Source organism: Medicago truncatula, unplaced genomic scaffold (genome assembly GCF_003473485.1).
Source record: "Medicago truncatula cultivar Jemalong A17 unplaced genomic scaffold, MtrunA17r5.0-ANR MtrunA17Chr0c06, whole genome shotgun sequence".
Taxonomy (NCBI): Eukaryota; Viridiplantae; Streptophyta; class Magnoliopsida; order Fabales; family Fabaceae; genus Medicago; species Medicago truncatula.
Window position 1 is genome coordinate 19,005 of NW_024340369.1, and position 24,991 is coordinate 43,995.

General features: G+C 37.7%; 1 long non-coding RNA gene across 1 annotated transcript; it reads right to left on the bottom strand.

Moving 5' to 3' along the window:
- Positions 1-10,937: 10,937 nt before the first annotated feature.
- Positions 10,938-14,513, bottom strand: LOC120575752 (uncharacterized). The gene is made up of 5 exons (XR_005643827.1): positions 14,118-14,513; positions 13,947-14,022; positions 11,889-12,028; positions 11,673-11,800; positions 10,938-11,264 (listed from the first exon to the last, which is right to left on the bottom strand). It is a non-coding gene; the product is annotated as an uncharacterized lncRNA (long non-coding RNA).
- Positions 14,514-24,991: the final 10,478 nt, after the last annotated feature.

Below are 24,991 nucleotides of genomic sequence, written 5' to 3' on the forward strand. Positions count from 1 at the left end.
CCAAGCCTAGAAAGTTCGGATTAAATTTTGGCACCAAAGGTTCCTCCTTTCGAGACGAACTTAATTTAAACTTTATTTTAGGGATGTAACTTGTTAATTAGGTCCATAATCATCATAAAATTAGTATTACATAACTAGAATGAACTATATTAGGCATTTGGCAAGAATTCAAGCCAAAAAATCGTGTGTTTCGGCCGCGGGTTTTCGCCAATTTTGACCAAAAATCGAATGTTTAAAGTCCTCAATCATCAAAATTGATCCGAGGCATAACCCGAGGCTCTAACACATCGAAATCGCTCGTTTCGTGGCATTTGTACAAGTTATGAAATTGTTAAAATGATTTTATCAAAACAATAAGTCTTCAACAACAACAACAATTCATTTCTTCCAATTGAACACAATTCACAACAACATCTCAACATAATTCACACCCAAGTCATGCAATGAGATCATCATTAACAATTAACCACAACCACAACTTATGATCATGCATTCCATCATATTTCAACAACAACATGTCGTAATTCACCAATTTCACAAAACCACCAACAACAATCCATTTCTCAACAACAATCATGATATATGAACACCCAAGCCATAATCATAAACAAGAACATGTATCAGCAACAACAACATCAATTGAAACTTGATTCTCACCTCAATTCAGCAACAACATTTCATAGTTCATCAATTAAGCATAATTTCACAACTACCCATTTTCACACATTATGAACATGTTATTGCATCACCAATGTTATACCCTGTTTTTGGACCTAAAAATACTGGGCCCAATTTCATTTCAAACTTTGTCAAATGTCAAATTTCAACTGCACAGTTCAATTTGTCTCTGCTACGCAGTGTTTTCAATCACATTTTTACCTATGTTTTTCTTGCATAAAACCTTTCAAAATGTCTTTACTTGTCTTGTAAGTCATTCAAAAGTGTCTCTGAATCATTACATTGCTTTTTCTACAGTTTATTTCAAAAATTTGCAAAAAGTCATACAGAAGGGTATTTTGGTCATTTCCTGCAGTGGGACCCATTTTCATCCTTGTGACTATCTCTGAGTCTTTTCAAATTCATTTTTGACATTTCATCAGTAAACCCTGTTTAAATTCATTTTAAGTTTGCGTCTGAGTCAGTGTCAGGTCAATTTGAATCTGTTTAGGTCGTTTTTAGCCCTAGGGGCATTTTGGTCATTTCACGTGAAATTTTGGCATGGGGAGGTTACTTTGAAGTACCTCATTTAGGCCATTGGTTCGTTTTAGTCCGTTTTGTCAATTTTATTTTGGTTTCACTTTACGTTTGATCAAATTGCGTTTTTTATTCAAATTTTATTTTTTATTGCATTTTGGTCCCTCAATTAAGGTCCCAAAATTGCATTTCAGTCCTTTTATTATCATTTTTTTTGCAGAGGCGCCCCAAAGGGCATTTTGGTCCAATTTTTCGCACAAATTTTAGTCCAGTCCAGATGTCACTTTTTTATTGGTTCAGGTACACATGGCAGCATATAAAAGGGGAACAGTGTCAGATTTTTTCAGGAGATCCATTCATCATATGCCACATCACAAACAGATTTCTCAATTTCTCTCTCTATTCTGTTAGATCAGAAAACAGAAAATCACCAAGAACACAGAAAAATTCCAAACCCTAACACACAGATTCATCACAAATTCACCAGAATTCAACAAAAATTTCTCAGATTTCTCAGATTTCTCTGCAGTTCTCAGTGATTCGTCCTTGAATCGTCATCATCGAACCGTTCCTTTCGCAATTCCAGTGCGAATCCATCGCTGTTAGCAACGGACTCAAGCACGATCACGAAAAGTGCGAAACAACGCAAGCAACAGAAGCCAGTGCGAAACAACGCAAGCAACAGAAGCAAGCACGAACGTGTCGTGAGCAAGGAGAAGAAGAAAGCAGTGGATTCGAACGCAACAAGCCAAGCCAAAACCAAGAATCACGTTCGTGAGCCAAAAGCAACAAAGAGGTAATCCTCTTCACTTCTTTCTCTCTTTCCTTTTCCGTTTTTGTTCCAAAGTTTCATCGAAGTTCAAACTCAGATCTACTCCGATTCAAGCTTTTTTTAAAAAATCTAAGCTCGGATTCGAGTAACACATAAAAAAGGATGTTTAAAAACGTAAAAAAAATGTGAATCGGAGCAGTTTCAAATTCCGGCGCGGAGGCGCCACCGCCGTCCGCCGCGCCGGAAAAGCCATGCCAACCGGAGAAGATGACCGGAATCTTAGAGAGAAGTGAGAGCTTCTCTCACTAGAGGGAGAAGAGAGAGAAGGAAAAGAAAAAAAATGAAAAAAACCGGACTGGACGCATTTATATAGAGCTTTGAACCGGTCCGGTTTATTTCCGGTTTTTTCCTTTCTTTCTCAGCCTCTAGATCAATCTAACGTCTCCTGTGCAATCTGAGTTTTGTGTATTGGGCCTTTGGTTTGGGCTTTGATCTTTTACGTTTTTGTTTGTTTTCCTGCTATTTGCACCATATTTCTTTGCTGTTTGAACCCCTGCATGCTTAAAATTTTCTCCAAAAAATCTCCAAAAATTATCACATGTTTCTTGATATTTTCTTAGTGTTTTTATGACATTTTTGAACATTAAGGATCTATGAAATTTTTGTATAATTAATTCATAGCATTTTAATTCTCTTTGAATTATTTGTTATGGATTCTTCTTCACACATTTGTCCTTGATGTGAGAATATGTAATAAAAGCTACTTGACGTGTTAATATGAGAGATTTGTGCCACTAATTTCATGTTGATTTGCTATTTTGATTTGGTTCATGAGTGCTTGATTTTATGAACAATATATGCATATTTTGAAAGATATAAAATGCCAAGTTTATTCTAGAAAATATGGCATGAAACCATGTTTGCATGTTTCCAATAATTCTATGCTATAACTTGAGATAAAGAAAACTCTTGCAAAATTTGTTAAAGCATGAGAATTAGAGGCCAAGAATGCTTTAGGTTTCATACCTAAGTTTTTAGGGTTTAATGTCATTTTGTTAACTTTTTGTGCCATCTTGCATGCTTTTATTTCTTAGTGCTTATTATGTTCTTTCTTTTGACTAACAAGTTTATTTCCATGTTTCATGCATCTCATTTAGTATTCCCTCCACCTTCTTTAGCCTAGCATTTATTTTTTTTCAAGTTTTAATTCATTTAGAGATGTAATTTGTCATCATTATTTTGTAGCTTGGCAAAGGGCCATAGAATGTATTTAGGCAATTTTTGTAATATGGACCATGGACACTATGACGCACCGACACGCACACACTCACCTTAGATGTATGCATAGGATTGTATGGTTAAATAAGCGTTTAGGTTTTAAACACTTAGAGAAAATCCATCTTTTTTCAAAAAAATAATTGAACTTCACTTCAAAAACTTTCATAATAAGTATGAAGTCAACACTTCATTTTTTTCCTTTCTTTTTTTTCTTAAGAAAAAATTCAATTCATCTTAATCATTTAGACTTTCTTTCTAATCACTAATCAAACCTCACTTTTTTGCTAAATCTAATGCTCATGAAGCCTCCCAATCTCCTTCTTCAAAACTTTTTTTTTCAAAACTTAAAATCAAACAATTAAAACAAAAAACAAGTTTTTTAGTAAGAACTACGAACGGTTTTGATCCCTTAAAAGGGTACGTAGGCAATGAGTCAAAACTCATCCAAGCCGAAATAAAATCAAAATTCTACTTCTTCTCACCCCCATTCTTAACTAATCACATTTTCTTTTTTTACAAATAAGCAATAAAACTAAAGCGTAGAAATCAACTTAGGAAAACGGCTCCTATAGAGGACTATAGTTACTCCGGGTGCCTAACACCTTCCCGTAGTAAAACCGACCCCCGAACTTAGAATCTAAGGGTTTTTTCTCAATTTTTCCCTTCCCAAGAAAAAAGAGAGACATCAACGGTCAAAAGGTTCAAGTCCAATTAATGGCTTGGCACCCAAAAACCATGATAACAACCAACAATTCATTTATCATTCAATTAACATACTCAAACTTATCACCAAAACAAGAGCATGAAATTCAAAGATTGGGTTCATATAAATACTACTCAATTAACCACTTTTTCATACAAACTAAGAAAATTGCAAACAAAACAATTATGATTATGATGAAGACTAACCCCCTTACCTTAGATAATGATTAATCCAAACTTAAGCTTCACTTTAGCTCCTAATTCTTCAATCTTCAAGTGTCCCCCTTTCTCTAACCCTTGTTCTTCCTTTCTCCCACTTTCTCTCTCTACCTCTCTCTAACTTTGTGAAATGAAAAGGAATGAATGAATTTCTCTCCAAGTTTTAGGTTTAGATATGCTCCATCTCAATTGGGCTCAATTCTAGACCCTAGTGGGCTTAACCCATTCTAACATAATTCTAAAAAGTTTCTATACACTCAACGGTAAATTACTAACAACGGTAAAATATAACCAACGGTCACTAAACGGTAAACATTAATTACTACACTAGTAACTTAGTAAAATAATGGTTCTCACTAAACACTAAAAATAATTCTCACCAAAATTACTATTTTCCCTTACTCGCTAAATGACCAAAATACCCTTCAAATACGGAAATCCATGAAAATGGACCCAATGAAGAATAATCACACACAAACACATAAAACACATAATAAAAGGAATTAAAATAAATCTAGCTAAAAATCGGGCTGTTACATTAGGCATTTGGCAAGAATCTAAGCCAAAAAAGTTCGGATTAAATTTTGGTCACCAAAGGTTCCTCCTTTCGAGACGAACTTAATTTAAACTTTATTTTAGGAAAGTAACTTGTTAATTAGGTCCATAATCATCATAAAATTAGTATTACATAACTAGAATGAACTATATTATGCATTTGGCAAGAATCCAAGCCAAAAAAGTGAGTATAAATTTTGGTCACCAAAGGTTCCTCCTTTCGAGACGAACTTAATTTAAACAATATTTTAGGAAAGTAACTTGTTAATTAGGTCCATAATCATCATAAAATTAGTATTACATAACAAGAATGAACTATATTAGGCATTTGGCAAGAATCCAAGCCAAAAAAGTTCGGATTAAATTTTGGTCACCAAAGGTTTCTCCTTTCGAGACGAACTTAATTTAAACTTTATTTTAGGGAAGTAACTTTTTAATTAGGTCCATAATCATCATAAAATTAGTATTAAATAACTAGAATGAACTATATTAGGCATTTGGCAAGAATGCAAGCCAAAAAAAGGTAGGATAATTTTTGGTCACCAAAGGTTCCTCCTTTGGTGACGAACTTAATTTAAACTTTATTTTAGGGAAGTAACTTGTTAATTAGGTCCATAATCATCATAAAATTAGTATTACATAACTAGAATGAACTATATTAGGCATTTGGCAAGAATCCAAGAGTTCTTCTTTTACACGAATGCTCCTACCGGACAAAGGAAGGCTTTCATGGATGCTTGGTCCAAGGTTCGAAGGAAGAGTGTGAAGCATCTAGGTGTGAGATCCGGTGTCGCTCATGAGGCTTATACTCAGTGGGTGATGGATCGAGCTGAGGAGATCGGTATGCCTTATCCAGCTATGAGATACGTGTCTTCGTCTACTCCATCTATGCCTCTACCTCTACTTCCCGCGACTCAGGATATGTATCAAGAGCATCTAGCCATGGAGAGTCGTGAGAAGCAAGTGTGGAAAGCTCGGTACAATCAAGCCGAGAATCTAATCATGACTTTGGATGGTAGAGATGAGCAGAAGACTCATGAGAATCTAATGTTGAAGAAAGAGCTAGCTAAGGCCCGGAAGGAATTGGAAGAGAAAGACGAGCTGCTTATGAGGGATTCCAAGAGAGCTCGAGGACGACGAGATTTCTTTGCCAGATACTGTGATTCAGATTCCGAGGCCGATGATCCTCCGACTACTTCCTATGCTTGAGGGCTTCATCTGTTTATCTTGGTTCTTTCTTTTGAGAACGCTATGTAGTTTTGATTATTTGCAAAGATTTCTAATTTGTTTAAAAATCCTTCGATGAAAAAATAAATAAATGAGTCTTTCGCATTTGCATTTGCATATCATGCATCATATGCACCATGCATTGGTCACAAAGGCTTCCAAGTGCTCACTATCTCCTGGTTCCTCTGCCGCAGTGTGAAAAGTGGCTCGTGCTCAGAGAGTTTACGAACCTGATAGAACCGATCGAACCAGAGAATACAGAAGAAAGAAAAGGGCTATGGAGGAAGAGAACACACAGCTTCGTACCGAATTGGCATCTCTAAGGGAGGAATTGGCCAAAGCTCATGATGCTATGACTGCTCTGTTGGCTGCTCAGGAACAACCAGTTCCTGTAGTTTCTACAGCTGCAAATGTGACTCCTACCGTAACAACTGATCCCCGCTCTATCATGCCATCCGGGTATCCTTACGGGCTTCCGCTGTACTATACTGCTAACACAGGGGCAGGGACCTCTGGTACTACCAACAGTGGCCCGATCCCAGGGGCAAACTTAACTCCTATCAGTACCGCCTTGACTCAAGCTGCAACAACTGTTACCGAGCCCATTGTGAACGCGGTGCCTCTATTTGTTCATACTAATGCGCACCACGGGAGTATTGCCACGACCGGAACTATGGAAGAGAGAATGGAAGAACTCGCCAAAGAGCTCCGACGGGAAATTAAGGCCAACAGGGGAAATGGAGACTCCATTAAAACCCAGGATCTCTGCTTGGTATCGAAGGTAGATGTTCCAAAAAAGTTCAAAGTCCCGGAGTTCGACAAATATAACGGGCTGACTTGTCCTCAAAATCATATTGTCAAATATGTCCGGAAGATGGGCAACTACAAGGACAATGATTCCCTTATGATCCATTACTTCCAAGACAGTCTGATGGAAGATGCTGCAGAATGGTATACTAGTCTGAGCAAAGACGATGTCCATACTTTTGATGAGCTAGCCACCGCTTTCAGGAGCCACTACGGGTTTAACACTCGGTTGAAGCCGAATAGGGAGTTCCTCAGGTCCCTATCTCAGAAAAAGGAGGAAAGTTTCCGTGAATATGCGCAAAGGTGGAGAGGGGCAGCTGCCCGTATCACTCCTGCTTTAGATGAAGAAGAAATGACCCAGACATTCTTAAAGACCTTGAAGAAAGATTATGTTGAGAGGATGATCATCGCTGCCCCAAACAACTTTTCGGAGATGGTCACTATGGGAACCCGTCTTGAGGAAGCCGTCAGGGATGGAATCATTGTGTTTGAGAAAGCTGAATCTTCTGCAAGTGCGTCGAAGAGGTATGGTAATGGACACCACAAGAAGAAAGAAACGGAAGTGGGGATGGTGTCAGCTGGAGCCGGTCAATCCATGGCTACCGTTGCTCCTATCAATGCAGCTCAAATGCCTCCGTCATACCCATATATGCCGTATTCTCAGCATCCGTTCTTCCCACCGTTTTATCATCAGTACCCTTTGCCACAGGGCCAGCCTCAAGTGCCCGTCAATGCAATTGCCCAACAGATGAAACAACAGTTGCCGGTTCAACAACAACAACAACAGCAGCAGCAGCAATATGCTAGACCAACTTTTCCTCCTATACCAATGTTGTATGCAGAACTTCTTCCAACCTTACTCCAGAGAGGTCATTGTACAACTAGACAGGGCAAGCCACCACCTGATCCGTTGCCTCCAAGGTTCAGGTCTGATCTCAAATGTGACTTTCATCAAGGTGCCTTAGGTCATGATGTCGAGGGGTGTTATGCTTTGAAGTATATCGTGAAGAAGCTCATTGATCAGGGAAAGCTGACTTTTGAGAATAATGTTCCACATGTCCTTGACAATCCTCTTCCAAATCATGCCGCTGTGAATATGATCGAAGTGTGTGAGGAAGTTCCTAGACTTGATGTCCGCAACGTCGCAACTCCTCTGGTACCTCTGCACATCAAGCTGTGCAAAGCTTCTCCGTTCAGTCATGATCATGCCAAGTGTCTAGGATGCCTCCGTGATCCTTTGGGTTGCCATGCTGTTCAAGACGACATCCAAAGCTTGATGAATGATAATCTTCTGACCGTCAGTGATGTTTGCGTGATTGTGCCAGTTTTTCACGATCCGCCCGTCAAGAGTGTACCTTTGAAGAAGTGTGCTGAGCCTTTGGTGATAAGGTTGCCAGGACCAATTCCTTATGTTTCGGACAAGGCAGTGCCATACAAATACAATGCTACTATGATAGAAAATGGAGTAGAGGTGCCTCTAGCCTCCTTTGCCACAGTAAGCAATATTGCCGAAGGGACTTCTGCAGCGCTAAGAAGCGGGAAGGTTCGTCCGCCATTATTTCAGAAGAAGGTAGCTACGCCAATCACTCCACCAGTTGAAGAAGCAACTCCAACCGTTGTTTCACCCATTGCTACAGATGTGAACCAGCCAGGCAAATCTATAGAGGATTCAAATTTAGATGAGATTCTGAGGATAATAAAGAGGAGCGACTACAAGATCGTTGATCAGTTGCTGCAGACTCCTTCAAAGATATCCGTCTTGTCATTACTCTTGAGCTCTGAGGCTCACAGGAATACCTTGTTGAAAGTGCTGGAGCAGGCTTACGTTGACCATGAAGTTACGGTAGATCGTTTCAGTGGCATAGTGGGAAATATTACTGCTTGTAACAACCTCTGGTTTAGTGAAGAAGAGTTGCCGGAAGTGGGAAGGAGTCACAATCTGGCTTTGCACATCTCGGTGAATTGTAAATCAGACATGATATCAAATGTGTTGGTGGATACCGGTTCCTCTCTCAATGTAATGCCCAAGACAACTCTAGATCAGTTGAGCTACCGTGGGACCCCGTTGAGAAGAAGTACTTTCTTGGTCAAAGCTTTTGATGGATCTCGAAAGAATGTGCTGGGAGAGATAGACTTGCCGATAACCATTGGCCCTGAGAATTTCTTGGTTACTTTCCAAGTGATGGACATTAATGCATCCTACAGTTGCCTGCTGGGAAGACCGTGGATACACGATGCAGGTGCGGTTACTTCCACCTTACATCAGAAGTTGAAATTTGTGAAGAATGGAAAACTCGTTACAATCCATGGTGAAGAAGCATACTTAGTCAGCCAGTTGTCTTCTTTTTCTTGTATTGAAGCAGGGTCTGCTGAAGGGACTGCTTTCCAAGGTTTGACCATTGAAGGTGCAGAGTCTAAGGAAGCTGGGGCTGCTATGGCTTCATTGAAGGATGCTCAGAGAGCCATCCAAGAAGGTCAGACTGCCGGCTGGGGCAAGATGATACAGCTCTGTGAGAACAAGCGTAAAGAAGGTCTCGGGTTCTCTCCGTCATCAAGGGTTTCCTCGGGAGTCTTCCACAGTGCAGGGTTTGTTAATGCTATCTCTGAAGAAGCCATTGGATCTGGTCTCAGGCCTGCATTTGTTATACCAGGAGGCATTGCGACAAATTGGGATGCCATTGACATTCCTTCAATCATGCATGTTTCTGAGTAATGTGTCTTGTTGCTTTAATGCTTTGTTTTCAAAATAACAATCCTCTCGCTCTGCCCAAAGCGAGAGTGATATTTTCTGTAAGGGCATGTTTGTTTCGGCATTGCCGTTGATTAATAAAATTTTGTCGTTTCTTCCACGACTATTTTTTTTAGTGCTTTTTCCCTTGGAAACAATGGTAATGCCAGAAAAAAAACCAAAACGTCTGTATTTTCTTATTAATTTCAAAAATCTGCATGAAAAAAAAAAAACTCTTTCTAAAATCATCCAATCATTATATGCAGGTTGAACCATAATAAACCCGTTGAACACAGTAATCCTACGGTTCCTCCAAGTTTTGATTTCCCTGTGTATGAAGCCGAAGATGAGGAAGGTGATGATATACCGTATGAGATTACTCGGTTACTTGAGCAAGAAAAGAAAGCCATTCAGCCTCACCAGGAAGAGATTGAGCTTATCAACATAGGTACCGAGGAAAACAAGCGAGAAATCAAGATTGGTGCTACTCTAGAGGAAGGGGTTAAACAGAAGATCATCCAGCTCCTCCGGGAATATCCAGATATTTTTGCATGGTCCTATGAAGATATGCCAGGTCTAGACCCTATGATTGTGGAGCATCGGATCCCCACCAAGCCTGAATGTCCTCCCGTCAGGCAGAAATTGAGAAGGACTCATCCTGACATGGCCCTCAAGATCAAGAATGAAGTTCAAAAGCAGATTGATGCGGGTTTCCTCATGACGGTTGAGTACCCTGAATGGGTTGCTAATATTGTGCCCGTGCCAAAGAAGGATGGTAAAGTCCGGATGTGTGTTGACTTCAGAGACCTGAACAAGGCCAGTCCAAAAGACAACTTTCCATTACCTCATATTGATGTGCTTGTTGATAATACTGCTCAATCTAAGGTGTTCTCCTTCATGGACGGTTTTTCCGGTTATAATCAAATCAAAATGTCTCCTGAAGATAGAGAAAAGACATCTTTTATCACTCCATGGGGTACCTTCTGCTACAAAGTGATGCCGTTCGGCCTAATCAATGCTGGTGCTACCTACCAAAGGGGAATGACCACTCTGTTTCATGACATGATTCACAAAGACACTACGCCAAAAAAGGGATTTAATAGCACTTTTTTTGCCCTTTGATAGCACTAAAATGTGCTATTAAAGCCGCCGCTATTGTAAGTATATCGTTTTTAATAGCACTTTTAAAGGGCTATTAAAAGCCTGGTGTTTAATAGCATTTTCATGGAAAGTGCTATTGTAGTATGCATTTTTACGCTTTGGAATAAGTATTTTGAATAGAATTTAATAGCACTTTCATTTTAAAGTGCTAACATATGATGTAACTTTAATAGCAATTTCTGTACAAAGTGCTATTAAAAGGCTAACTTTTTCTATAAAAAAAATTACGCGTAACATATATATCACTAGTAGGATAGGTTTGTAATCCAAATGCAGCTATATACTACATTCCAATTTCCAATATCAAATAAAACTTTATTTACTTATTGCATATATAATATGATAAGATCCAAAACCTGTCTACAGATAACATAAAAAAAAGGGTATTACATAGCCAAATTTTCCAATAGAATACAACGGTGCTCAATTCGAAACAATTTACTCATATCCCCTTAACAAAAGAAATATCACCTAAAAAACAAGGACAACAAAACAGCAGAAACTAGGAACAACTTCCAACCGAAGCACTGCCCATCCCACGCAACAGCAGCCGAACCAAAAAATTCCAAAGTGACCAGCTCTCATAGCCACAGATTAAGACTAGAACTTCCAACCTTCGAACTAAATACAAATTGAATATATATATTTGTCATGGAAGGAAAATATTAACTTCAGAATATATATATATATATATATATATATATATATATATATATATATATATATATATATATATATATATATATATATATTTGCAAATAGATAATAAAAAGGTGGCCTTTAACAGTATCACTAGTACTATAATTGCAATTGGTAATATGATGAAGTAAAACTATAATCTGGCAAAACTATAATCTGTTCAGTTTGTAAATCACTTTGACAGTTCAGTTTTTTAAAATGGGTTCAGTTCAGCTTTTTAAAAGAGAGTTCAGTTCAAGGTTCAGTTTAGTTCTAAACAATTATTTAAACAACCCTACAAATAGATTAACTTAAATAAAATTTTAAAACTAGCTTCAGTTTGTGTGTTACTTGAATGTCATCCCAAATGTGACACCAATGTTAGCAATCGGAACTAAGTGAAGAACTGTGACACCAACGAAACTAGCAAAATCCTTGTTCTTATGCTTGATTGGTTGACCTCTTGCTTTCCATTGAACCTATAACAAAATTGAAGTGCAAAAAAAAAGTCAGCAATCTTACTAAAGTTTCATTAATATATATTAACATTAAGAGAGTTTCAGAAACCAAAATTAGCAACAAATCATGTCCAATTCCATCTCTAAAGTATCACTAATATTTATTAACGCCAAACTGCTGATTGCTTTTGGCTGTGAATTTTTTGCAACTGAGTCACACCACATTCATCATTATTAGAAGCCATTTCCCTGTAAAAAGTGTAAAGAAGTTACTATATCATAAATGAATAACATTAAGAATCAATAACAATAAGACTCTAACAATAAAAGAATAAAAAAAATCAATATTCCATAGAAGATCAAGTTGGCCTTTTGCTCTTAATTCTAATTGGATTCAAAGTTTTCAGTTTTTTAGTTACCCAAAATGATTTCTAATCCAAATCTCACCATTGTGATCGTTTCTCATATCAGGAATATGTGTAATTGGTTCAACATCAAGCAAATCTAAGGGGTGTTAAAGAAAGGATCATCCTCAACATCTCTATTTTCACATTTTTTTTTATGTTGATCATTTATCGTTACTTGCAAAATAGACAACTCTTCATAGGTAGGATCATTCACATATAGAATATGACAAAAAGCAAGACATATTCAACATTTTCAATACAAAATAACAAAGGTAAAATGTGAAAATGAGAAAGATAGCAGACATGTATAAAAATACTTAGTCAAATTCCAAACCAACAACTCCCTAACTGTGGCAACCAACACAATTTTACAAAAGTTGTAGAAATGAAAGGAAGCCTAAGACCAGTCAGCAAGCATAAGTGACAAATAGAGAATTTCAGCAATGAAATACAAGATAAAATGCATTATAGGATCTGTTCATGTCATATTAAAGCAGGATAGATCAATGGGTATGATAAAATACATTATCATCTTCATGTTTTTAGCAGACTGCTCTTGTCAGTTGCAGATCGGCAGATCCTATATATAAACTTCTTATAGGATAATATATAACATGCATAACATCAAAATTTGCTGACTTTCTTAAGTTACTCCACAATTTGCATTTGATTGAACCAAAATTGAAAGTGCAACATCAATAATGATTGTGTAAGTTTTTGTAAGACATATGGGACATCAATTTTTAAGAATCATTATTAAAAAACATATGATTCTTATTCGTCAAAACAAAAACAAAAAACATATGATGCTCATTGTTCTTTTCCTCTTTATCACAACAGTCTTAACGTTAATTTTTTTTTCCGTTAGTTCAGATTGAATTTTTTTAATTACAAGTTCAAATTGAATTCTTTCAATCGAATACAAACAAAGACTAAATACAAACTCCAAGCAAAAAATCGCAATGAGCAAGAAATCTCTAGTGGCCCAAAAATAAAGCCAACCAAGACCACCTGAAAAAACAACACTAGTATGTAGTGAACAGCCCCAAAACAAACCAATAACAATATCCTTGACCATAACACACACATCCAACACATAACTAAAACAACCTTAAAAAAAAAATCCCAAGCCACCTTAACAGAACTACTACCCTATCGCACTCAAAGACACTAAAACACTTCGACAATTATGAGGTAGAGAAAATCCCCCCGGGGCTGAACTGGCCCACCTGAGCACACAAAAACCTTCAACATAAATCAGGTGACAACAGTTCATGGACACCAATCAGACAGAAATTGAACTCAACAAGCTCTGAACCGAAACGACTAGAGAACAAAACACCGACCAATTCCAAGACCAAATGTAGTCCACAGGAAACCCAGTATCGGGTCTACTAGAACCATGTTTTTCAAACACAAGAAATCATCAAATCACCATATCAGAATAAGTTTCTTTACTCAAATCACCAAATCAAAATTGACATCCTAAAACTCATAAAAGAATCAGAAAGAGTTCTTATCTTCAAATGGTTTCGACGGAGAACGATATGAAAATTACATTACAACTAAAATTAAGGTAGGACTAATTTGTTTTGATGTGTTCAAAACTAAAAATTGATGATTTACAAGGGAAATAATGTACACTAGTTAATGGCAGATAAACATAATGAACTTATCCAAATTACTCAAATTCACAAACAAATATCCAAATCAAATAACAAACACCCCAAATGAATACATAAAGACTAACCAAAAGGTACCTTATTAGCATAGATTAGGCAAAAAGGCCGCAGCATTCAATACCTTCAAACCCAGTAATAACAAATCAAACGAAATCTAGACGAATCAGAAACGAAATAACATAAACAAATCAAACAAAACTATAATCAAATTTTCAAAATCAAAACAAAATAGAAAAGGATAAGGCTTACGCATACGAGTTCGCCGCTTTCAGAAAAGGGTTCGATGAGAAGTTGAGATGATGGGTTTGGTGGATTAGTTCGAACGAGATGATGGGTTATGATTCTATTAAGATGAATCCATGGGTAGAGATTACAGGGTTAGGGTTTGAAGGGTTCGGTGAGAAGATGAGATGATAGTTTAGGGCTTGAAGGGTTTCATTTTTGTGATCATATGAAAATTGGTTTTGGTCGACGATGAGAGGAAGAAGGGTTGTCTGGATCGATGTGGGTACTGGTTTTGAGAGGGTACTGTGTTAAATCTGGTTTTGGGAGAAGAGAGGGAAAGGAAAAATAGTTCAGCGCCAAAGGATGAAAACATTTGCAGTTTTTTTAAATTTTTTGGAAAATAATTTTTTTTTATTTGACAATGGCTAAGATAGCATTTAGTCATAAAGTGCTAACAAATAATATATCCTTATATTAGCGTTCCTGTAAAAGCGATATCATACTTTTCCTTTATTTTTTTAAACTACCTATATTAGCGTTTTTATACAGAGTGCTATTACATATGTCATCTGTTAATAGCGCCTGCAGCCAAAACGCTATTACGGGAGACGAGGTCAGCTTTTTAATAGCATTCCTTTTAAAAATGCTATTAAATAGGCGCTAATAAATGTTAAAATTGGCGTAGTGAGAAGTCGAGGTATATGTGGATGACATGATTGTGAAGTCAGCAGATGAGGAGCAGCATGTTGAATATTTAACAAAGATGTTTGAAAGGTTGAGAAAATACAAGCTGCGATTGAATCCCAACAAATGTACATTTGGTGTCAGGTCCGGAAAGTTATTAGGCTTCATTGTCAGCCAAAAGGGCATTGAAGTCGATCCTGATAAAGTCCGGGCCATCCGAGAAATGCCAGCTCCACGGACAGAGAAGCAAGTCAGAGGTTTCTTGGGACGTTTGAATTACATCTCCCGATTCATATCTCATATGACTGCAACCTGCGGGCCGATCTTCAAGCTACTTAGAAAGAACCAGCCTGTTGTATGGAATGATGAATGCCAAGAAGCTTTTGATAGCATCAAGAATTACCTGCTGGAACCACCTATCCTTGTCCCTCCCGTGGAAGGAAGGCCTTTGATTATGTATTTGGCAGTATTTGATGAATCCATGGGATGTGTACTTGGTCAACAAGATGAAACCGGAAAGAAAGAGCATGCTATCTACTATCTAAGCAAGAAGTTCACCGATTGTGAAACTCGGTATACAATGTTTGAGAAGACTTGTTGTGCTCTAGCTTGGGCTGCTAAACGCCTGCGCCATTATTTGGTGAATCATACAACTTGGTTGATATCCAGAATGGATCCGATAAAGTATATCTTTGAGAAAGCGGCCGTTACTGGGAAGATCGCACGCTGGCAGATGCTTTTGTCTGAATATGATATTGTGTTCAAAACTCAAAAGGCAATCAAAGGCAGCATTCTTGCCGATCACCTTGCTTATCAACCTCTTGATGATTACCAACCAATTGAATTTGATTTCCCTGATGAAGAGATCATGTATTTGAAATCCAAAGACTGCGACGAACCGTTGATTAATGAAGGTCCAGATCCCAATAGCAAGTGGGGTTTAGTCTTTGATGGTGCTGTCAATGCTTATGGCAAAGGAATTGGGGCAGTCATTGTATCCCCGCAGGGGCATCACATCCCTTTTACCGCCAGAATTCTGTTCGAATGTACAAACAACATGGCTGAGTATGAAGCATGTATCTTTGGGATCGAGGAAGCAATTGACATGAGAATCAAACACCTCGACATCTATGGAGATTCTGCGCTCGTCATCAATCAGATAAAGGGTGAATGGGAGACCCACCATGCTAAGTTGATTCCTTATCGTGATTATGCGAGACGTCTTCTGACATATTTTACAAAGGTTGAGCTGCATCATATTCCTCGTGATGAGAACCAAATGGCTGATGCTCTTGCTACTCTATCCTCCATGTTTCGAGTAAACCATTGGAATGATGTGCCAATAATTAAAGTGCAACGCCTTGAAAGACCTTCGCATGTGTTTGCTATTGGGGATGTGATCGATCAGGCTGGTGAAAATGTGGTTGACTATAGACCCTGGTACTATGACATCAAGCAGTTCTTGCTGAGCCGTGAGTATCCGCCAGGTGCTTCCAAACAAGACAAGAAGACCTTGAGAAGATTGGCCGGTAGATTCCTGTTAGATGGAGATATTCTGTACAAGAGAAACTATGACATGGTATTATTAAGATGTGTTGATGAACATGAAGCAGAGCAGTTAATGCATGATGTACATGACGGTACCTTCGGGACCCACGCTACAGGGCATACTATGTCAAGAAAGTTGCTACGGGCAGGTTACTACTGGATGGCCATGGAGCATGATTGCTACCAATACGCCAGAAAATGTCACAAATGTCAAATCTATGCTGATAAGATTCATGTGCCTCCGCATGCTCTCAATGTTATGTCATCCCCGTGGCCGTTCTCAATGTGGGGCATCGACATGATTGGAAGAATTGAACCGAAAGCTTCAAATGGCCATCGTTTCATCTTAGTGGCAATTGAGTACTTTACCAAATGGGTTGAAGCAGCATCTTATACCAATGTGACCAAGCAAGTGGTAGCTAAGTTCATCAAGAACAACATCATCTGTCGATATGGTGTTCCCAGCAAGATTATTACCGACAATGGTACCAACCTGAACAACAATGTGGTGCAAGCTCTTTGTGAAGAATTCAAAATTGAGCATCATAACTCTTCTCCTTATAGACCTCAGATGAATGGTGCAGTTGAGGCCGCCAACAAGAATATCAAGAGAATTGTCCAGAAGATGGTAACCACTTACAAGGACTGGCATGAGATGTTACCCTATGCTCTGCATGGCTACCGTACTACTGTGCGCAGTTCAACCGGGGCAACCCCTTTCTCTCTTGTATATGGTATGGAAGCAGTTCTTCCTTTGGAAGTGGAGATCCCATCCCTCCGTGTGATCATGGAAGCAAAGTTATCTGAGGCTGAATGGTGCCAAAGCCGGTATGATCAGTTGAATTTGATTGAGGAAAAACGTATGGATGCCATGGCTCGCGGACAGTCATATCAAGCAAGAATGAAGACTGCTTTTGACAAGAAAGTACATCCTCGAGAATTCAAGGTAGGAGAACTTGTATTGAAAAGGAGGATAAGCCAGCAACCCGACCCAAGGGGCAAGTGGACGCCTAACTATGAAGGTCCTTATGTTGTCAAGAAGGCCTTCTCTGGTGGTGCTTTAATCCTTACACACATGGATGGTGTGGAACTTCCAAATCCAGTGAATGCCGATATAGTCAAGAAATACTTTGCCTAGAAATATGAAAAGAACAGCGTGGTAGGTCGAAAACCCGAAAGGGCGGCCTAGGCAAAAATGCGCTTCCCGATGGATCGAAAACCCGAAAGGGCGGTCCAGGCAAAGATAAGGGACACAAAAAAACAAATATGAAAAAGCTCGCTGAGGTTGTTCGCAACTCAGGCAAGAATGAGCATCTCGATGAGCCGAAAACCCGGAAGGGCGGTTCATGCAAAAATGAGATTGAAACAAGAGGGCAAGTAACTATATCTGGCCAACCACCGTCCCCCTTGGGGCATCTGCAGCTGTTAATGACCGTCTTCATCAAAAGCTCTTGTACTTGTGAATTCAAAGTTTCGGGAAATGTAATGATTGCTGTGTTCAATGTACCACCAACCAATAAAATTACCATTCTCCAAGCTTTGTGAATCCGTGGAGTCACGCCTTTGGCTGACCACCACTCTTATACATCAAGTTGAGCCTTTGTTTTTGTTTGAAAACTCTATTTTCTTCTACTTTCAAAGCTATATACAAAACATTTTCCTTCTATTTTGATAATGACAATGCTTGAAACAAACATTTTTGAAAATTGAAAACTTTTTGTTTATTTTGAAAAGCAAACCTGAGCAACAGGGTACAATCAAATGAAACATGCATGAGCGAGAGTATGTTAATGTCTATTTCAATATATGTTACAAGCAGGTTCTCCTCCAGGATAGTCTGTGGTCAATGGCAAGAATGAAAAAACAGAACAAAAATGCATGAAAATAAATGAGCTCGCTAAGTTGAAAACCCGAAAGGGCGGCTTAGGCAAAAATGAGCACCCCGCTGGATTGACAACCCGAAAGGGCAGTTCAGGCAAAAATGGGGCATTGAAAAGAATTTATTTCCCCGGTGGGTCGAAAACCCGAAAGGGCGATCCAGGCAAAAATGGGATGCAAAAAATGAATGATGAAAATTGAGAAAATAACATGCAAAAAGCATTGACCACAGATGCAATGTCTACAACATGCCCAGCACAACGGCATTTTCCCAGTAAAGTCTTCCGAGATTCTATTTCCAGCAAGTTGCATAGCTACCTGCCCTCAGCCATTGGTTCTGATACGTCTCCCAACGACGTCATCTCCAAAGAGGATTTCCAAGAATGTGTAATATAGCACGAGCCACTACGTGCCCAATACTCTGATGTCTTGTCTTCCCCGTGAAGTCGTGCCTACAAAATGCCAACAGTCATGCATTACAAGCATTCATACATGCATAATCATGCATATTACGTACCCATGCATTTAATGAAATTGTTATATCATCCATGCATATTGCATTTCCAATGTCAACATCAGTCTCAATTCAATACTCATGTCAGGTTCTCTGTCAAAACCTTGTGAGCCAATAATATCGGTCAATTTCTACCTTTCAATTCAAATCGACGTCAAGTCAATCTCAATCTATATTTTGTCAACAAACCAATCCCCTGTGAATATGTTTCTGTTCGGTCAAGTGGCTAGTTCAAGTCCAAGAACAGCTTGTACCTATCAATTTGCTTATGTTATCGGTCAAGTGCCCAGCTCAATCCAAGAGCAGCTTGTACCCGCCTATCTGTCTCTGTTCGCTCAAGTGGCTAGCTCGATCCAAGAGCAGCTTGCGCCTGTCTATTTTGTATTTGTCTCCGGTGGAGTAACCAGTTCGCATCCAAGAACAAGCTCGCACCTGTCTATTTGCCTTGCTTTCAGTCGAGTAACCAGTTCGAATCCATAAGAACAACTCGTACTTGTCAATTTCCCCAGTCGGGTCACCAGTTCGAATCCATAAGAACAACTCGCACTCTCCAATATCCCCAAGTGAGTTACTAGTTCGAATCCATAAGAACAACTCATGTTTGTCCAGTAACCTCTATCCCCTGTGAAGTGACCAGTTCGAATCCATAAGAACAACTCGCAGTTGTCTGTTTGTTTCATCCCCGGTCAAGTGGCTAGTTCGAATCCAAGAACAGCTTGTACCTGTCCAACTTGTTTCTAGTTTCCCGTTACTCTGCTATTCACTATCTTTGTCAATGTCTACCAATCCCGCAATGGATACGACATATTTTGTTAATTCCAATCCCCATGAGGTCTTGCATTCATAATCCAAATGATGCATGGCATGTATATTATTTGAAAATGGGTAGGCGTATTTTTACGTCCAAATACAGTGCAAATGCTAATATTTAAGTATCTTCGTCCTGTCAAGCCAAAGACTCCGTCTCTTGACTCTCCAGACAAAGAAACTTAAATAGGGGCAGCTGTTATACCCTGTTTTTGGACCTAAAAATACTGGGCCCAATTTCATTTCAAACTTTGTCAAATGTCAAATTTCAACTGCACAGTTCAATTTGTCTCTGCTACGCAGTGTTTTCAATCACATTTTTACCTATGTTTTTCTTGCATAAAACCTTTCAAAATGTCTTTACTTGTCTTGTAAGTCATTCAAAAGTGTCTCTGAATCATTACATTGCTTTTTCTACAGTTTATTTCAAAAATTTGCAAAAAGTCATACAGAAGGGTATTTTGGTCATTTCCTGCAGTGGGACCCATTTTCATCCTTGTGACTATCTCTGAGTCTTTTCAAATTCATTTTTGACATTTCATCAGTAAACCCTGTTTAAATTCATTTTAAGTTTGCGTCTGAGTCAGTGTCAGGTCAATTTGAATCTGTTTAGGTCGTTTTTAGCCCTAGGGGCATTTTGGTCATTTCACGTGAAATTTTGGCATGGGGAGGTTACTTTGAAGTACCTCATTTAGGCCATTGGTTCGTTTTAGTCCGTTTTGTCAATTTTATTTTGGTTTCACTTTACGTTTGATCAAATTGCGTTTTTTATTCAAATTTTATTTTTTATTGCATTTTGGTCCCTCAATTAAGGTCCCAAAATTGCATTTCAGTCCTTTTATTATCATTTTTTTTGCAGAGGCGCCCCAAAGGGCATTTTGGTCCAATTTTTCGCACAAATTTTAGTCCAGTCCAGATGTCACTTTTTTATTGGTTCAGGTACACATGGCAGCATATAAAAGGGGAACAGTGTCAGATTTTTTCAGGAGATCCATTCATCATATGCCACATCACAAACAGATTTCTCAATTTCTCTCTCTATTCTGTTAGATCAGAAAACAGAAAATCACCAAGAACACAGAAAAATTCCAAACCCTAACACACAGATTCATCACAAATTCACCAGAATTCAACAAAAATTTCTCAGATTTCTCAGATTTCTCTGCAGTTCTCAGTGATTCGTCCTTGAATCGTCATCATCGAACCGTTCCTTTCGCAATTCCAGTGCGAATCCATCGCTGTTAGCAACGGACTCAAGCACGATCACGAAAAGTGCGAAACAACGCAAGCAACAGAAGCCAGTGCGAAACAACGCAAGCAACAGAAGCAAGCACGAACGTGTCGTGAGCAAGGAGAAGAAGAAAGCAGTGGATTCGAACGCAACAAGCCAAGCCAAAACCAAGAATCACGTTCGTGAGCCAAAAGCAACAAAGAGGTAATCCTCTTCACTTCTTTCTCTCTTTCCTTTTCCGTTTTTGTTCCAAAGTTTCATCGAAGTTCAAACTCAGATCTACTCCGATTCAAGCTTTTTTTAAAAAATCTAAGCTCGGATTCGAGTAACACATAAAAAAGGATGTTTAAAAACGTAAAAAAAATGTGAATCGGAGCAGTTTCAAATTCCGGCGCGGAGGCGCCACCGCCGTCCGCCGCGCCGGAAAAGCCATGCCAACCGGAGAAGATGACCGGAATCTTAGAGAGAAGTGAGAGCTTCTCTCACTAGAGGGGAGAAGAGAGAGAAGGAAAAGAAAAAAAATGAAAAAAACCGGACTGGACGCATTTATATAGAGCTTTGAACCGGTCCGGTTTATTTCCGGTTTTTTCCTTTCTTTCTCAGCCTCTAGATCAATCTAACGTCTCCTGTGCAATCTGAGTTTTGTGTATTGGGCCTTTGGTTTGGGCTTTGATCTTTTACGTTTTTGTTTGTTTTCCTGCTATTTGCACCATATTTCTTTGCTGTTTGAACCCCTGCATGCTTAAAATTTTCTCCAAAAAATCTCCAAAAATTATCACATGTTTCTTGATATTTTCTTAGTGTTTTTATGACATTTTTGAACATTAAGGATCTATGAAATTTTTGTATAATTAATTCATAGCATTTTAATTCTCTTTGAATTATTTGTTATGGATTCTTCTTCACACATTTGTCCTTGATGTGAGAATATGTAATAAAAGCTACTTGACGTGTTAATATGAGAGATTTGTGCCACTAATTTCATGTTGATTTGCTGTTTTGATTTGGTTCATGAGTGCTTGATTTTATGAACAATATATGCATATTTTGAAAGATATAAAATGCCAAGTTTATTCTAGAAAATATGGCATGAAACCATGTTTGCATGTTTCCAATAATTCTATGCTATAACTTGAGATAAAGAAAACTCTTGCAAAATTTGTTAAAGCATGAGAATTAGAGGCCAAGAATGCTTTAGGTTTCATACCTAAGTTTTTAGGGTTTAATGTCATTTTGTTAACTTTTTGTGCCATCTTGCATGCTTTTATTTCTTAGTGCTTATTATGTTCTTTCTTTTGACTAACAAGTTTATTTCCATGTTTCATGCATCTCATTTAGTATTCCCTCCACCTTCTTTAGCCTAGCATTTATTTTTTTTCAAGTTTTAATTCATTTAGAGATGTAATTTGTCATCATTATTTTGTAGCTTGGCAAAGGGGCCATAGAATGTATTTAGGCAATTTTTGTAATATGGACCATGGACACTATGACGCACCGACACGCACACACTCACCTTAGATGTATGCATAGGATTGTATGGTTAAATAAGCGTTTAGGTTTTAAACACTTAGAGAAAATCCATCTTTTTTCAAAAAAATAATTGAACTTCACTTCAAAAACTTTCATAATAAGTATGAAGTCAACACTTCATTTTTTTCCTTTCTTTTTTTTCTTAAGAAAAAATTCAATTCATCTTAATCATTTAGACTTTCTTTCTAATCACTAATCAAACCTCACTTTTTTGCTAAATCTAATGCTCATGAAGCCTCCCAATCTCCTTCTTCAAAACTTTTTTTTCAAAACTTAAAATCAAACAATTAAAACAAAAAACAAGTTTTTTAGTAAGAACTACGAACGGTTTTGATCCCTTAAAAGGGTACGTAGGCAATGAGTCAAAACTCATCCAAGCCGAAATAAAATCAAAATTCTACTTCTTCTCACCCCCATTCTTAACTAATCACATTTTCTTTTTTTACAAATAAGCAATAAAACTAAAGCGTAGAAATCAACTTAGGAAAACGGCTCCTATAGAGGACTATAGTTACTCCGGGTGCCTAACACCTTCCCGTAGTAAAACCGACCCCCGAACTTAGAATCTAAGGGTTTTTTCTCAATTTTTCCCTTCCCAAGAAAAAAGAGAGACATCAACGGTCAAAAGGTTCAAGTCCAATTAATGGCTTGGCACCCAAAAACCATGATAACAACCAACAATTCATTTATCATTCAATTAACATACTCAAACTTATCACCAAAACAAGAGCATGAAATTCAAAGATTGGGTTCATATAAATACTACTCAATTAACCACTTTTTCATACAAACTAAGAAAATTGCAAACAAAACAATTATGATTATGATGAAGACTAACCCCCTTACCTTAGATAATGATTAATCCAAACTTAAGCTTCACTTTAGCTCCTAATTCTTCAATCTTCAAGTGTCCCCCTTTCTCTAACCCTTGTTCTTCCTTTCTCCCACTTTCTCTCTCTACCTCTCTCTAACTTTGTGAAATGAAAAGGAATGAATGAATTTCTCTCCAAGTTTTAGGTTTAGATATGCTCCATCTCAATTGGGCTCAATTCTAGACCCTAGTGGGCTTAACCCATTCTAACATAATTCTAAAAAGTTTCTATACACTCAACGGTAAATTACTAACAACGGTAAAATATAACCAACGGTCACTAAACGGTAAACATTAATTACTACACTAGTAACTTAGTAAAATAATGGTTCTCACTAAACACTAAAAATAATTCTCACCAAAATTACTATTTTCCCTTACTCGCTAAATGACCAAAATACCCTTCAAATACGGAAATCCATGAAAATGGACCCAATGAAGAATAATCACACACAAACACATAAAACACATAATAAAAGGAATTAAAATAAATCTAGCTAAAAATCGGGCTGTTACATTAGGCATTTGGCAAGAATTTAAGCCAAAAAAGTTCGGATTAAATTTTGGTCACCAAAGGTTCCTCCTTTCGAGACGAACTTAATTTAAACTTTATTTTAGGAAAGTAACTTGTTAATTAGGTCCATAATCATCATAAAATTAGTATTACATAACTAGAATGAACTATATTATGCATTTGGCAAGAATCCAAGCCAAAAAAGTGAGTATAAATTTTGGTCACCAAAGGTTCCTCCTTTCGAGACGAACTTAATTTAAACAATATTTTAGGAAAGTAACTTGTTAATTAGGTCCATAATCATCATAAAATTAGTATTACATAACAAGAATGAACTATATTAGGCATTTGGCAAGAATCCAAGCCAAAAAAGTTCGGATTAAATTTTGGTCACCAAAGGTTTCTCCTTTCGAGACGAACTTAATTTAAACTTTATTTTAGGGAAGTAACTTTTAATTAGGTCCATAATCATCATAAAATTAGTATTAAATAACTAGAATGAACTATATTAGGCATTTGGCAAGAATGCAAGCCAAAAAAAGGTAGGATAATTTTTGGTCACCAAAGGTTCCTCCTTTGGTGACGAACTTAATTTAAACTTTATTTTAGGGAAGTAACTTGTTAATTAGGTCCATAATCATCATAAAATTAGTATTACATAACTAGAATGAACTATATTAGGCATTTGGCAAGAATCCAAGCCTAGAAAGTTCGGATTAAATTTTGGCACCAAAGGTTCCTCATTTCGAGACGAACTTAATTTAAACTTTATTTTAGGGAAGTAACTTGTTAATTAGGTCCATAATCATCATAAAATTAGTATTACATAACTAGAATGAACTATATTAGGCATTTGGTAAGAATTCAAGCCAAAAAATCGTGTGTTTTGGCCGCGGGTTTTCGCCAATTTCGACCAGAAATCGAATGTTTAAAGTCCTCAATCATCAAAATTGATCCGAGGCATAACCCGAGGCTCTAACACATCGAAATCGCTCGTTTCGTGGCATTTGTACAAGTTATGAAATTGTTAAAATGATTTTATCAAAACAATAATCTTCAACAACAACAACAATTCATTTCTTCCAATTGAACACAATTCACAACAACATCTCAACATAATTCTCACCCAAGTCATGCAATGAGATCATCATTAACAATTAACCACAACCACAACTTATGATCATGCATTCCATCATATTTCAACAACAACATGTCGTAATTCACCAATTTCACAAAACCACCAACAACAATCCATTTCTCAACAACAATCATGATATATGAACACCCAAGCCACAATCATAAACAAGAACATGTATCAGCA